Source organism: Copadichromis virginalis, linkage group LG1 (genome assembly GCF_057382275.1).
Source record: "Copadichromis virginalis isolate Kocher_CV1m ecotype Utaka linkage group LG1, C_Virginalis_male_GT1.1, whole genome shotgun sequence".
Taxonomy (NCBI): Eukaryota; Metazoa; Chordata; class Actinopteri; order Cichliformes; family Cichlidae; genus Copadichromis; species Copadichromis virginalis.
Genome location: NC_140618.1, coordinates 8,763,294 through 8,780,978, shown reverse-complemented (window position 1 = coordinate 8,780,978; position 17,685 = coordinate 8,763,294).

Here is a 17,685-nt window from a genome sequence, read left to right as displayed (position 1 = left end):
ATAACTAACATTTTAACATATTTTTGATCAATTCAAAGTCATAACAGAACCTAGATTCTTATAGATTTTATAAACAACTTTATGAGCTGGAAATGATTATGGAGAATCACAAATTAGCTTTAACTAATGGTGTAAAACTAACTTATTTTTGTGTCAGAACCATGTTGGGAAATTTCAATTTCATATTGTGTTTTCATTGTCAATCTTGTGTGACTTTTTTGTGCAGTAAGTGGACTTGGTGATGTGAAGTGAAATGCCATGAGCCATGACATCACTATAAATAACATTAGGGCCTTCAGTTATTCTATTATTTGTAACTCATGTTAGTGAGAAGAATTAATATTAAACTAGTGCTCAGACCTTGCATAGTTGAGCTAGAAGTCAATCAACATATTTTTTTTTTACTTCATTCACCTATTAATTATATAAGTAAATAATGTAACCATTGTCAAGTTAGAATCAAAAATGCTATGCTCAAATTAAGCATCAATATTAACTAATAGGCGACCGTGACTCAGGGGGTTGGGAAGCGTATCTGTAACCGGATGGTCGCCGGTTCGATCCCCGGGCTCTCTGTCCTGGTCGTTGTGTCCTTGGGCAAGACACTTTACCCTCCCGCCTACTGGTGTTGGCCAGAGGGGCCGATGGCGCGATATGGCAGCCTCGCTTCTGTCAGTCTGCCCCAGGGCAGCTGTGGCTACAACCAAATTCAAATTTTATTTGTCACGTACACAGTCATACACAGTACGATATGTAGTGAAATGCTTGGACAACTGCTCGTGACCTAAAGAAAACAAAAAAGGAAAAGGCTATGAATAAGATAGGAAATAAATATGAAAAATTAAAAAGGGTAAATTTAACTAGGAAGGAATAAAATATAAATTAAGGTTAAAAATGAAATAACTGTACAACACAAATTAGAATGAAGGGTAAATTTAACTGGGAGAATAAGATAAAATATATAAATTAAAGTTGAAAATAAAATAACTGTACAACAAAATACACAATATAGAACTATATAAGAATGTATGAAGAAATCTAAATATAAATAAATATATACACAATAACAGCAGCATATACACAATAACAGCAGCGTGATTTAAGTAATGAAGTGAAACAATGTCCAGAATGTCCAGTGTGTGTAAGAACTGTATGTGTGGGTCAGTACTGTGTGGTGGTGTGATTGAGAGACCGTATCGCCTGCGGGAAGAAGCTCCTCCTCAGTCTCTCTGTGTTGGTCTTCAGGGAGCGGAATCGCTTTCCTGACCTCAACAGAGAGAACAGTCTGTTGTTGGGATGGCTGAGGTCCTTCACGATCTTCCTGGCCTTGGTCCAGCACCGCCTGCTGTAGATTGAGTGCAGGTCAGGGAGCTCGGAGCGGATGGTGCGCTCAGCTGACCGCACAACCCTCTGTAGAGCTTGTCTGTCCTGCATGGTGCTGTTCCCGAACCAGGTTAAGATGTTTCCCGTCACGATGCTCTCTATGGTGCAGGAGTAAAAGTTCCTGAGCACCTTGGAGGGCAGTTGGAAGACTCTCAAGCGTCTGAGGTGGTAGAGACGCTGACGGGCCTTTTTCACCACGGTGTTGATGTGACAGGACCATGACAGGTCCTGCGTGATGTGAACTCCGAGGTATTTGAAGCTGTCCACTCTCTCCACTGGGCACTCGTTGATGACAGGGGTCTGGTAGTTCCTTTCCTGCTTAGTGCTGAAGTCCACTATCAGCTCCTTTGTCTTACTGACGTTTAGAAGGAGGTTGTTCCTCTGGCACCAGTTCTCCAGATTCCTAATCTCCTTCAGGTAGGCCGTCTCGTTGTTATCAGAGATCAGGCCCACCACGACGGTGTCGTCAGCAAACTTGATGATGGTGGTGGAGCTGGTAGTGGCCACACAGTCATATGTGTACAAAGAGTACAGCAGGGGGCTCAGAACACACCCCTGGGGGGCTCCAGTGCTGAGAGTGGTGGAGGCTGAGACATGTCCGCCCATCCTTACTGCCTGTGGTCTGCCAGTTAGGAAGTTGGAGATCCACAGACACATAGATGAGCTGAGTCCCAGATGCTCCAGCTTGGTGGTGAGTGTGGAGGGAATTATGGTATTAAATGCAGAGCTGTAGTCTATGAAGAGCATTTTAACATAATTCCCCCTTCTAGTGTCCAAGTGAGTGAGTGATGTGTGGAGGAGATGAGAGATGGCATCGTCTGTGGAACGATTTGGACGGTAAGCGAACTGTAGTGGGTCCAGTGTGTCTGGTAGTGAAGAAATGATGAAGTCTCTGACCAGGCGTTCAAAGCACTTCATCACTACTGAGGTGAGGGCTACAGGGCGATAGTCATTGAGAGAAGCAGGGTGGGGTTTCTTCAGGACAGGAGCAATGATGGACTCTTTGAAGCATGTGGGGATCACCGACTGAGATAGAGAGATGTTGAATATCTCAGTGAACACAGGAGCTAGCTGGTATCCGCAGTCTCTTAGGATACGACCTGGGATGCCGTCTGGTCCTGCTGCTTTCCTGGTGTTCACTCTCTTGAAGGCTCTCCTTACTTCATGCTCGGAGATGACGAGCACGTTTCCGGTGCTGGCAGTATCTTCCTGTCTGCAGCCGTTAGCGCCGCTAACACTAGCATTGTTGGAGTCCTTAGCTGCAGCCTCGAAGCGAGCATAGAAAGTGTTCAGCTCGTCTGCCAGAGTCACGGCCGCGTTCGTCATACCGGTTGTTGGTGCTTTATAGTCCGTTATTGTCCTTAGTCCCCGCCACAGGCTCCTAGAGTCACTCTGTTGGAGTTGTGACTCTAGTTTCCTCCCGTAGCGCTGCTTCGCCTCTTTCACCGCCCTCCGCACGTTATATGACGCGGCTTTGTACGGGTCCATGTCCCCCGTCATGAGTCCCGTGTTGTAGGCAGCGGTGCGGGATCTCAGAGCGTCGCGGATGGTTTTATCCACCCACGGCTTCTGGTTGGGAAACGTTGTGATAGTCTTTGTCTCCACGGTATCATCCGCTAGTTTCCCGATGAATCCCACAACCGCTTCCGTAAACACGTTGACATCATCATCGGAGCTGTTTCTGAACATGCCCCAGTCTGCGTCATCGAGTGCGTCCTGTAACGCGGCCACCGATTGATCCGTCCAGCGCGCGACCTTCCTCTGAACCGGAACTTCCTGTTTCAGCCTTTGTTTGTATTTTGGGATGAGGAAGATGGCGGCGTGATCAGATTTGCCAAAAGGAGGGCGGGATTGTGCCTTGTAGCCGTCCTTGACTGTAGTGTAGCAGTGGTCCAGTGTCCTTTCACCTCTGGTGGGGCAGGAGATGTGTTGATAAAAGTTCGGCGCTGCGCGTTTGAGGTTGGCGCTATTAAAGTCCCCCGTCACAATAAGCACAGCGTCCCGGTGTTGTGTCTGGTGCTGTGTGAGTGCCTCATGCAGCTCGCATAAGGCGGTGACCGTGTCCGCTTGTGGTGGAATATAAACGGCACTTATAATGACCGATGTAAATTCCCGAGGTAGATAAAAAAACCGTAGCTTGCCTCCACCAGTGTATGAATGTGAGAGTGAATGAATAGTGGCATTGTAAAGCGCTTTGGGTGCCTTGAAAAGCGCTATATAAATCCAATCCATCATTATTATTATTATTATTAATAATAAATACAAATTCACTTTAAACTGCGGTGTGTTTTGGCCCAGTAGTCGATGACTGCAAAACACTTCATTTTTCTACTTTTTCCACTGTAAGTCATGAAGCATGTGAAACCTGCACTAAATGATTATGAAACGTGAATGAAGCAGTGGAGAATGGGAAAACAAACTATGTCTCTACATGGCTTTGCTATGGTGTCAACAGCCACAAAAGTGTTGGTGTGCTTGACCATGTGATGATAAAAGATTAAGTGTTGAATGAAAATTTTTAAAAGAAGCAGGAAGACTGATAGTTATCAATTTTCTCCGATTTGCTAAATTTGTTTAATCATTTTTTAGTACCTCTGTTGTATCCATGGAACATAAGGTTTTTAGCTGTCAGCGCACAGCATTGTTATGGATGGAGTGTTTTCAGATGTTGCTTCTAATTTCGATTTAACCTTTTGGTATAAAGTTCACGCGTAATGAATAGTTCCTGGGGGTTTTATTCCTGATCCAAACAAGCAATTTCCCCACGGGGCTCAATAAAGTACAATAATGTACACACTTTCTTCTTCTTCTTCTTAAAAACAAGGACCTGAAAAGCACAGAAGAAATTATCTAGGTTTTATATCCATTCATTCATCCTTTCATCCATCGATTATCTTAGCCCCTTATCAAATTCAGGATGGGGGCTAGATTTTCTATTTTCTGCCATATTCACTTTTTACATGTTTTTATAGTTTTTTTTATTTATTGTTTTTGGTAAATAATAAACACTCAAACTATGCGTGAATATGGATAGAACATTTGTGGCCATAACTGTACAAATAGATAAATTACACAATTATTGAAACTATTATGTGTGTTAGATTATTAACTATCAAAGGTTTCAGTACAACTTAGTGCTGAACAGTTCATACACAATGTACAATGTTTGTTAGTGTTTATGGCTGATCTGTTCCCTGACTGGCCCTTGTTCCAACAATAAGTTGCACCTTTGTCTTTTGTGTTTTTCTTTCGATACCCCTCTGCTCCACCTTTTCTTTTTTTTTACATTTCTATAACACCAGGAGTCTATTCTTCAGGAAAAGTGGGTATCTTGCATACATAAAGGATAGGTGAGCAAAAGAGAGCAGGCAAATTGATAGTCACATATGATGCATGGATTCTGAGAGCTCCCTCAGCTCTCCTTTAGCTTTATTATAATATTGCTATTCAAGCCTTTTGCTTTCGAGACATGCTCTGGATTCTGAAATAGCTGGAATATTGATGTTATGTCAAATCAGGATACAGCCACATTCATCGGTTTAACAATTTATTTATTTTTTTGGACAAGTCTGCCTGTGTCTGGTAATTTAAACACGCAATTGTATTTTGCATTCTCTGATGTTCATGGATCAAAGCTGGTGCAGGTCTTTCTGACAACATTAATGAAAAGGTTGTTTTTACCTTTCTGGCTTTGCACCATTCCAAGAGACAAACTCTTGAGTTGAAAAATAAAGCCAACAGAAATGCCCCAAAGTGTTTTTCCTCTAGTGCCAACTTGAGTTAGATTTGTCTCTTTATTAATTTATTGTAATTTTGCCTCTACAGCAGATTTTAAATCAAACAACCAGGCTCCGATTAAAGTGTAGTGTTTCAGCCTTCCCTAATGGGTTCTAACAAATTACAAAGAATTACTGTTTATTAAAGTCTGAAATCAAGTGACAAAAGTATATATATTTTAAAAAACAAAACATTGTCACATTGTCCAGAAACTTATAGGCTTAACTGTAGATGCCAGTTACAGTGGGGCAAAAAAGTATTTAGTCAGCCACCGATTGTGCAAGTTCCCCCACTTAAAATGATGACAGAGGTCAGTAATTTGCACCAGAGGTACACTTCAACTGTGAGAGACAGAATGTGAAAAAAAAATCCATGAGTTCACATGGTAGGATTTGTAAAGAATTTATTCGTAAATTAGGGTGGAAAATAAGTATTTGGTCACCTCAAACAAGGAAAATCTCTGGCTCTCACAGACCTGTAACGTCTTCTGTAAGAAGCTTTTCTGTCCCTCACTCGTTACCTGTATGAATGGCACCTGTTTGAACTCATCATCTGTATAAAAGACACCTGTCCACAGCCTCAAACAGTCAGACTCCAAACTCCGCCATGGCCAAGACCAAAGAGCTTTCGAAGGACACCAGGAAAAGTATTGTAGACCTGCACCAGACTGGGAAGAGTGAATCTACAATAGGCAAGCAGCTTGGTGTGAAAAAATCAACTGTGGGAGCAATCATCAGAAAATGGAAGACATACAAGACCACTGATAATCTCCCTCGATCTGGGGCTCCACGCAAGATCTCATCCCGTGGGGTCAAAATGATCATGAGAACGGTGAGCAAAGATCCCAGAACCACACGGGGGGACCTGGTGAATGACCTGCAGAGAGCTGGGACCAAAGTAACAAAGGTCACCATCAGTAACACACTACAACGGCAGGGAATCAAATCCCGCAGTGCCAGACGTGTTCCGCTGCTGAAGCCAGTGCATGTCCAGGCCCGTCTGAAGTTTGCCAGAGAGCACATGGATGATACAGCAGAGGATTGGGAGAATGTCATGTGGTCAGATGAAACCAAAGTAGAACTTTTTGGTATAAACTCAACTCGTCGTGTTTGGAGGAAGAAGAATACTGAGTTGCATCCCAAGAACACCATACCTACTGTGAAGCATGGGGGTGGAAACATCATGCTATGGGGCTGTTTTTCTGCCAAGGGGACAGGACGACTGATCCGTGTTAAGGACAGAATGAATGGGGCCATGTATCGTGAGATTTTGAGCCAAAACCTCCTTCCATCAGTGAGAACTTTGAAGATGAAACGAGGCTGGGTCTTCCAACATGACAATGATCCAAAACACACCGCCCGGGCAACAAAGGAGTGGCTCCGTAAGAAGCATTTGAAAGTCCTGGAGTGGCCTAGCCAGTCTCCAGACCTCAACCCCATAGAAAATCTGTGGCGGGAGTTGAAAGTCCGTGTTGCTCGGTGACAGCCCCAAAACATCACTGCTCTCGAGAAGATCTGCATGGAGGAATGGGCCAAAATACCAGCTACTGTGTGTGTGCAAACCTGGTAAAGACCTATAGTAAACGTTTGACCTCTGTTATTGTCAACAAAGGTTATGTTACAAAGTATTGAGTTGTATTTTTGTTATTGACCAAATACTTATTTTCCACCCTGATTTACGAATAAATTCTTTACAAATCCTACCATGTGGATTCATGGATTTTTTTTTCACATTCTGTCTCTCACAGTTGAAGTGTACCTCTGGTGCAAATTACTGACCTCTGTCATCATTTTAGGTGGGGGAACTTGCACAATCGGTGGCTGACTAAATACTTTTTTGCCCCACTGTATCTGTGAATTAAATGATGCCAGATAAATCTATCGTCACTAAACATTCAGACCTTTCTAAACTATAGACACAATGTGTATTTTATTTATTGTCTATAAAAGTTAAATTTTCAGAGCAGGTCAAACTGGAAGCATGTGAAATATTAACTTTATTTTCTGAAACTAAGAATTGGAGAAGAGACACAAACTGCTGCATCAGATGGTGAATTTTCAAAAATCCAATAAAAAATGTATATGCAATGAGTGTGACCCCTCAAAACATTTTTTTAAAAACATTTAAAAGTAAGGTTGAAGAGTTTATGGAATTTTAGCATTTCACAAAAAGGAAGCATGAAATTTCACATTGTCATTCTCTATCATTTTTGACACCTCACATCTATCTTTGGAACACTTCAGGGGTTCATAGAGAGTATAGGAGATGTAGCTACTGTAATAACTATCACTGGTTTTGGACTCTGCATTGTGAAGTGGACACCTGTCAATCAATGTGGCCCTGCCCCTAACTCAATTATCAAGGTGGATGAGTTATAAAATTGAAGACAAAAACTATCCATAGAGCACCAACTATTTCTAAACCAGGATTTAAATCTTTCTAATGCTGTAAAGTTGCATCTAGCTTCTAGTCCCACTCAGAGAAACTGCAGTTTTTAACACTCCCACATTGGCTTCAATTTTAAGATGCATTTTCCCCCTTGGGGTAATCCTAATTCGAAATCTATAAAGAACTTGAAAATACAGCAGTAAAATGCAGCCTTTTTGCAAATAACAGAAGAAATTAATGCTGCAGAAAATCGTTAGCTCAGCGGTGAAATAAACATTTTAATTTAAGTTTACTATTTTAACACTGAGTGTGCTCTCGCTGCTGTGTATTTCTAATTTGAGAACCGCAGAGCTCTGAAATGAGATTCATTTAAATATTAAAGGTTGCTGTCCCAGAGCCTAATAAAGAAAATGTGAAAATTGCTTTAGACTGTCAGCAAATCAAAGGGGAATTAATTTTATTGACTGAATCCTTGGTGATAAATAACCTGATCGATTTTCTATTGGTGTCTTTGCACATTGTTTTGTTTTTCTTTTGTTTTTGTTTTTTTTTGGGGGGGGGGGGGGGTGTCAGGAAAATAAAGTAACCTGTTTTTGGTAATTCAGTTATACACTTTTTACTCAAAAATGTATTTTCCTGATTTCTAGGCTATTACCATGAAGGGTGGTTGGGTTACTATTTACTACATTGTTGTGTCTACCTTGCTTATTAATGGAGGTGTCACTGTTCTCACAGACGTCCAAACTCATTCAACCCAGAATTACACCTAAACCTGCCAGCCATGAAATTCTATGAGAACATATATTATCCTTTTGAATCAGATATCAGGCAAGATCCAGTCAGACACCAAGATTTATATTTACAACCTCACCTACCTGCTTGTTGATGGGTCCATATCTTGTGTTTTCACTCTTCATGAAGGAAGGTCAGACTGAGTATCATCTTGCTCTACTGAACAAATCCTGTGGATTACCTCCAGCTACAACTAAAAACATGCTAGAGCTTCTATCTTTGCTGAGCAGAGTAATTACTCTGGATATAATAGTTATAATATTGATTGTGGAATGAAATAATAACATCACATAACATCTATACCAGTCAGCCAAAAGATTAATATCACTGCCAGGCGCAGTGAATAGCAGCGATCACTTCTTTACAGTGCAGTTTCTGCTGGGAAATCTTGAATTCTGGTATTCTTGTGGATGTTACCTTGACATAAACTAACCACTTAAAAAATGTTGTAGACTAACTCCAAGAACTCCCAAGTGGCATCTACATGCCCAGCAGTGCTTGAGGAAAACAATAAAGAGCCCGGGGCACTGATGATGCAAACTCCCTGGATCCCAATCCGATCAAGCATCCGTGTTATGCACCAAAACAAGCCCAATCCTTGGAGGCCCAGGCCCACAACTCAAAGGACCCAAAGGATCCACTGGCAACATCCTGGTGCCAGAGAGATATGTCACTCTCAGAGGTCCCCTGTCCATGCCTCAGTGGGTCAGAGCTGTTTAGTTGACCTCAAGGGAGATCTACACAAAATCAGGCAGGTGGTTTTAATCCATCTACTAGATTAGCAGATTGGATCATCAGGACATTTACCAGTGACCAGGTAAGTCAGACATTAGCTGAGAAGATAAGAATTAAAATCCATTCAGAAGTCAAGGAGGTTCACAAACAGTTCAATTCAGAACAAATTAATTCATTTCACTGAAATCTGACAAACTCTAGAAGGACTAGCAGTTCTTGTGAATTTTGGAGGGACAAACAGATGGATGACTGGCCGTTGCAGAACCTCATCAGTCCTTTGGCAGGATGACCAAAAAAACAAAACAACCAGAAAAAAATATTCTATTGACATCCAGAGATATAATTACAATGAATTCTTTTTGGACACAAGAGTCAGGTAAAGAGCATCAGATGTCTGTGTTTTCTCAGACTTATCTGCTGGCTGGTTATTGTCATGTCGATGATAACTGCGCCACTCAGAGGTTATTTTATTAGAGTGCACAACGATCTCACCTATTCAAAGTCAGGGTTTGAAAATTTCCTTATGACTCATAATCACCATACTATACTCTGAAACAAAATTGTAGGCCAGCCTGCACACTTTGCATTTTGTTTTGACCAGAAATATTTTGGAATATTAAAGGTTCATTTTTATTTTCACTTGACATACAGTGTAAAGAAAAAAGCATTTTATATTTCTTATATTATGCAATAAATACAAGAAATGTCTGTCATGATCTTTAAAGCCCAGCTGTTCTAGTGTGACCTTCTTTTCTGTGCCATTACTGAACCTTAATGTTAATATCTTAATAACTTAAGACATATCTTAAAGGATATCAGTGCCTTAATAAGCCTTTTTAACACTTGCGCCGCATCCTTGAACTTTTCTAGACATTACCCTACATTCCACCAGAGACATTATAAGAGAAAGAAATGGCACTCAAAGAATCCAAAGTTGAATTCTGTTGTGGTAGACAGATAACTTCCAGCTGAAGAAAGCTTTCCCCAACAATTATTTTTCCCAAAACATTATTTTGGGGAAACTGAGACAATATTTTAAGCAGTTTTTGTCAGATTTTACTGGTGAATATATACATCAGTTTTTATATCCTGGTGACTACTAAAATTAAAGTTAAACTTAGATAACTATGGCCTTATTAGTAGGGCTGCCAAGTGACTAGATCTGCTTCTAGCACACTGACGACTATCAAAAAAAACAGGAAGCATGAGACAAAAGCAGACTTGACACAGAGACGTGGACATGACAGGTTTAACACCAAGCACATAACGTAAAACTGAACAGACTAAACCTTCTCTAGGGATAAGACACCAGGCATACGAGGGAGGCACAGAGACAAAGAAGACACTGAACAGAGGGAGCACAGAATCAAAACCTAAGAGCTAAACTCTTAATGGGAATAAAACAGAAACACCAGGTAACAAAAACAGCAATACTAGAGAATCAGAACAAAACCCATAATACAGAATAACACCAGAGCTTAAAACATTAGGTCTCCGACCCAGGACTATGAAGAGAATTTTGATTAAATTGTCTTTAACCTGCTAGCTCCGTACTACCTGTATGCTCTACCAGATTCTAAACTACATTTCCTTTGGTGAGAATGTGGTTGAAACAAGTCATCCTATCCTTTGATGGAGGACAACTTCAAAAATTCTCCCAATCTGATTGGCCCAACATTATCCAGAGTTCATGTTGGAAAACAGTAATAGTGTTTGTAAATATGAAAGTGGTCATTTCAATTGTACCTCTTTGTAACAAAAAAAATTATCTGTGGCACCAGATATAGTGTTTGTACTACAATCTTCTAGAAGTTGTGATTGTATGAATCATTAGTGTAAGTCCTGTTCCATGTGCATCTCTTCAATAAAACACGTTTTTTAAAATTTGAATGAACATTCATGAAAAGTCATAAACTTTGATTTATTGGTGAATATATTTTATGGAAGTATGTAAAACCTCAACAGGAGTACATAATGTAGAGATGACATGTGGACAGTGCTTTGGGGTTACCCAGCTAAGAAGCTAGTTTTTAAAAAGATGAAAGTATTTTACATTATAAAGTCCATATTTTCTGAACATAGGGAACAGATGCATTAACTCTACAAACACTTGACTGGTCAGAATTTGATAAGAACTAATGTTTGCTTGTAAAGCAGCCCTTCTTTGGGTATCTGGTTTCTCCAGTTCTCCCCCCGTCTCACTAAAGATTCCACCCTTTTGTAAGAATGTGTAATTATGGACTGATCTACACAGACTGTGTTAGTCATTACGCAAATATAAATTGCTGCATTGTTAGTAGATCGCTCTCAAACATTTTCACTCCCATTACCTCTTTTTTGTGATGTGGTGTGAGAACAAATGTAAACCACTGATTCCTGTAAACATTTGAACGCTCTTGATGGGGACACCATGACTTGTTTGCATGTTTGCATTCTTGTTCTGCAGTGACGTCAAAATACAAATAGAGGGAGCATCTGCCATGAGAACTCCTTTGATGGGATTAGTTAGTATGTTTAATTGGCATCAAATTGCATAAACATAATTATAATTTGTTTGCTGATTTTGTTTTTCTATTTATATTTAAGGATGCAGCAAACTCTTAGATGTACTGAGTATTGATGATTAACATAATTTCATATATAATTAAATTAAGCAAGCATTTTTACTTTTGTTTTATTTGTTGATTAATAATGATGTTACTGTTGTTTTCTTTGCACTAGTATTTGTTCTTTTGTTAACTGTATGTGCTAACAATTTTAAATCAACCCAATCTGACCCTAAACCCTTTTGGAAAAAAAGTCTGAGATGGTTGTTTTATTAAACGAAATGTAACCCTTTGTACCATATTGCATTTTTAAGTATAATGTGATCCTTTGTTGTTTTTCTGTTATTATTTTTTTGTACTAGCTTCTTAGTAAACAACACTCTTATACACCCAGTCATTGTGGAATGGTAAGTAATTAAAATGTATTACTAAGAAAGCCCATTTGCGATAAGAGCAAAATGGTTTTTGCCTAAGAGGTTGATCAGTCGGATTCTTGCAAACCTTGGCAATTACAGGAGCCCGGTCAGGTAATTATGTGTCTGCCATCATAATAAGAAATAGGAGCTTCTCTTTTGGTTGTTGTTGTCCTTTTCCCCCCCTCTTAGAATAAGAACTACATAATGGACTCTGTGCTCACCTGGTTGTCCTTGGCATTATTGGACTCTCCAGATGAATTGATGTTTCCTGCCTGTGATGAGGAGAAATGCTTTTCAGGTACAGCTCATGTGGAGCGAGGCTTGACTGAACCCTCTGATCCCTCTTCCTGCAGGGTTTTTTTTTTTTGTTGTTGTTGTTGGTAGGCTTTAATTAGTTAAATGTTTCTTATGAGTGCCTTGTACTAGTTGTGTGGTTTATTTGTGTAGAAATCTTGAATCACAAGTGAACACAGAAACAAATAAGAACAATATGGAATGATAGCAGTTGAAAAAAGCAAAGTTTTGATTTAAGCAAAAAATACTGGTACATTTTATAGTGGATTGAAATATTTCCAGCTCCCCACCAATCAATATGTATTTACTGGGATGCCAAGAACGACATGACAATATCTGTCTTTTCTGGCTATATCAGTGCATGCATGAATTAAAGCAGTCCTTATTTGACTTGACTTTCAACTAGTCCCGTTTTATACAACTTCAATGCAAATGAAGTTACCACACTTTCAATGAAGCATATTTTATGTAAATGCATCTACTGTATGTATGTATAGATAAGTTGATAGATAGATATATTACTAATACCATATTACTAATATTTTAACTACATTCAAATAAATAATAATTGCCGTGGTTATAGGTGTGGTACAGTATTATGTAATGTTTGGCCTGTAATGTCTGTGATAGATCAGGAACTGCCAAGAATACATGAAACAGAGAACTGGTCAGGGATTTGATCTAGATTCAGAAAATGGTTGTGGTCATGTTGGACTCATTAGCAGACATATAACAGACACAGGCTTATAACATTTAGTCAGAGGCTTGAAATAGAAAATAAAAAAAGGATGATAAGGTTAATTATTTCAGTTTGATTTGTTCATGTTTTTAATATTGCTATGTCAGAGCGGCTTTCCATCATGCTCACTTAATTGCATGATTACATGGAGGAACCATTAAACATCTTACACAGCTTGATCCACGAAGGTGTTTGATGGGCTTGACGGTGTGATGATTAAAGACTGTGTGCAGAATGAATTCTTAAAAAGCAGGGAGTCAGAAAAAGGGCAACAGAAGCTGATTAGTGTTTTCTCTTCTTTCTTTGCAATCTGTTACAGCACTACTGACACAACTCATAACCCTGCCTCTGTACAATGTAATGGTTTATCAGTTAGTTCATTGCCTGTTTTATTTCGGTTGACATCAGAAAGGTGTGCAATCAAATTAAAACTGACTGAAGTTATACTTACATTTTGCAGTGGAAGTATGTACATTATCTGTACATACCTGCTATCCCTATTTGTCTTACTGAATTATAAATAAAATGTCAGTATTTGCAGCATATTACATTTTAACTCCAAGTTGACGAGTTGTACCTTTTTAATTTACAAATTAATTCCAGCAATTGTAGCATATCAACTAGTCTCCAAGACTACAGCTCAATGTTAGAGCACCTTATACATACATTTTCTGTTTCACTGGGCACTCTTGTGAAAAAAAAAAATACTTTTTAGCATAATGCAGAATATATTACAAGTCTCTTTGTTACTCCTACCTTTAGAGAGCACTGTGTTGTTGTTTCCAGGTGAGTTGTGGTCAAAACTAAATCTTTATCACTACAACACTATATTAACATCCTCCCTTTAACAGGGTACCTGGATGAAAAAGCATCAAGATGAAAAATTGTGAGACGGTGCTAATCATGCTCTGCCATTACTATTTAAGGCCATGCATATGTACATTCTAGGGATTAGTGGTCAATATTTGTAAATGATTTCCCTGTTTAGAATAATAGCTTGAAACATGAGATTGGAATACATTTGCTGCTTTAGATTATTCTCTCATTTTGAAGAAAAATAGTTTTATATTGTTATTTCTCTTTTTAATTTATTTATTCCCACTAGGGGCAATAATTTTCTATCATATGGCCATCAAGGCTCTCCCCACTGACAAGACAATTACAGGTGGAGATATGGTAGTACTTTTCAATGATTTTCAGCACTCCAGGCTTCCTGCTTTAAACTTAAACATGATAAAGATTCTCCTAAATGAGGAACTATTTTATTACTGCCAGACATTCCAACCAGCAGTCTTTTTAAAATACCCTTCAGCAAATCCCTTCAAGCGCTATTGTTACTGTTCTTGTGCTGTTAAGTCCCTTTGCCATCTATTTACATTTCTTGCCCTTAAAATAAAGTCTGCTTAATGACCTGATGTTTTGTGCCCAGCAGTCTGTTTGAGATTGTGGAGAGTACTACTGCTACCCCTCTGTTATCATCTGCTCCTTCCCAACCAACAGCAAGTTCAACCCTGACCTGAGGACCATCTAAGACCCCATCCTGAAATCCTTAGACACTGTAATCACTGCTGTCAGGTCATATTCTTATCGGTTTTACTAAGGACACTTCATTTAACAACCAGATTTAAGGAAATGTCATTAAAAGTTAATCTTTTGTCCTTCCCTAGAGGGGCCAAAATTAGTCTTTATAGTTCCAGGATTATATTTTCAGGATTTAAGTACAGTTAAATATGTATTATTTTGTATTCACAAAAGTTGGAGTGATCTGAAAAGTAACGTCTTTGCAAATTACAGTCCTAAGTAACATGTAAAGCTGCCTGTAGCATGGAGGACATGATCAAGGTCACCATACTGGGTCTGTATTCGTGCCTTGTGCCGTCCGACACTTGCTGGGGATGTGTATGATGTATGAGGTTACATGTGAACAGAATTCTTAAATTCTGAGATTGCCCACATCACAACAAGTAGTCAGTAGTTGTTTCTGTAGCATTCTCGAGACAGTAGAGAATGAAAACGTTTCTGTTCCTGGAATATTGATGCGACATCAATAATAAAGAGCCCAATGGTGCAGAAGTGAGAGGGGAACAAAAAGAGGCCAAGCTGCAAGGAACAAGTTCAGGATGAGGGCAGGAGTGAGGGGAAGATGAAATGTTGTCTGAGCTATGAATCCAAAAGATTTCATGCTGTGTTGGAGGATTTGTACACAACACCTCCCATTTGACAAGTAAAGATAGAAAAACAGCTACTCCAGTGGAGCTGCATCAATGTTCACCAACATTTTATGAAAATTGTGAAACGAATAATATTATTTCACCTATTTTTAGGGGCATCAAGCATATTGAACTGGCACTGTTTTGATGGGCCACCTGGTGCAGGATCAGAGGGTTATCAGCATAGCAGAGCCTGGCATATACTTCAGACATCAACTACCTGCTGGATTAGGCCCCGCTAACCCTTCCCTGAACTGCTTCATCAGCAACCAAGTGCTGGCTCACTTCTGCAGCTTTGTAGGGGTTTGTGTACAGTTGTTCCTAAAACCCTTTATGAGCTATTCATACTTGTGTAATTCTCTGTCTGGCATGTTATCAAAGTGAAGGAGAGAAAAACACTTCAGACATTTCAGTCTGAGGGTCTGTCATTTTTCAATTAAATAAATTATCAAAACCCACAACCTGCATTTTCTTGTAAAGTATCCCTAAAGCAGCTTCCAAGCCGTTTTGCTGATGGCTAAACCGAAATGTCAGATATACAGAACTGTGTATAATTGAATCCATCACAGAAAGCACTGATCAATATCCTCTTTGTCATTCTGAAACTGGTGTCTGACATTATTTGACAAAATGTCAGACACCATGCTAAGTAGGACACATCTGACATTAAATTACAAGCTTGATTATTGAATTTCCAGGATGTCAGAGTCCAAGACAAGTTGATAGTTCAGAATTAATTTGCAACCATTACAACTGTAACTCAACCACTTCAAAGTTAAGTCAATATTAGCTTGGAAACAGTGAGTTCAAGTATTTTCTGTTGTTTAACAGCTTATATGACCTTCATTTTATATTTCTTTCATTTTAGAACAATCACACCAACAGTTGTTACCTTCTCGCCAGGTTCTTGCCCATTCCAGCTTTGTGCAGATCTGCAATGCCCTTTGACAGCTTTTTGGTGTTGCCCACAATGATGGAGAGGTTAGAATGTTAGAGGTTAGAACTAATTCAACAGAATCAGAAAACTTTATTAATCCTCTAGGAAATTATTGTCTATGTATTTACAGTTGTGTTTTATATACATAACGAGTTGGCAGGTCCACGGGAGCCAGACTTCTGGCTGGGTTGTAGGGCATCCCACAGTTATACATGTTATAATGTTTTGCTGATTTAAAAAACAATATTCTGAAATATCCTGAAATCCAGCTGTGTGTACTGTTTCAACATTGGATGTTTCAGGTTGGTGGAAAACACAAGTATTAATATTAATTAAAATCATCTTTCTTGGGATACAGTTTTTATGATTCAATCAATGGATTCACTTATCTACTCATTCCCTCCCTGTTAGCACAAACACTGCTAAACACTAAGCTATCCCCCCTCAACACATTATTTCCCAGCATCTTTATTTAGGTTTCTGTCTACACAGTGAAGTTAACATAAGATTTAACACAGAAACCCAGACAAGTGGACTAAGCCATTATAGGAAGAGGAAATAGGTTTCCTTATATTGAGACTGGCATTCTGTTTAGGCCATCTCTTTTATGGTCCACATATTTCTCATTTTCTTTCTCCTATTTTCTTTCTCACACACTTTTTGACAATTATGACTGCTTTACCACTAATCATGTTGGTTGGCCCCATCTAATATTGTAGGATATTTACTTTATACTTTAAAGCCATTTGGGACATTTGGATCTTTTACTTGCCTATTAATATCCTTCAAAATGTGAATCAGCAGTACTGCAGTGACTGAACATGACTGCTAAGGAGCCACTGACGGGGCCTCTTGCAAATCCATCCTTTTGGTTTAAAAAAAACTGCATGAGAGCTGTACAATATGGATGAAAGTAAGTCACACTAATCCCCCAAGAGCTGTGTGCACAGCCAGTAGTCATCATCAGCTAGTCCACAGATGTCAGCTGCGAACTAGCTCAAAGGCAAAGTCTTTATGTTATCACCCAAATAATCTCATGACACGTTTGACTACACATGCTGTAAATTTAGTTCATCTCCTCACACGGATCCTTTATCCCCCCATACTATCACATGACCTCTTTTAAAAACAAGAATATGAAACTAAGCTCTTTCTGTAGTTTATTGCACTTTTATCAGTTGTGTTTGCATCTGTTGACAGGATCGTTCCTGAAGACCACTTCAACATGAAAAAGGCCATTTATGAGGTGGAGCGTGATGCAAGTCTGTGTTGGTTTTGGTCTTTACTGCAGGTCTGATGTGACCTTTTTTTCTGTGCAGTAATTGAACCTTGATGATATGACATGAGCCATGACATTTCTACAAAGGACAACAAGGGTGGCTGTGGCAGGAAGTAGAGGAGGTCATCAACATTTGGACAGGCTTCTCTAGCGCACATATTGATGTACCTTACTTGAATCCTAAATTAA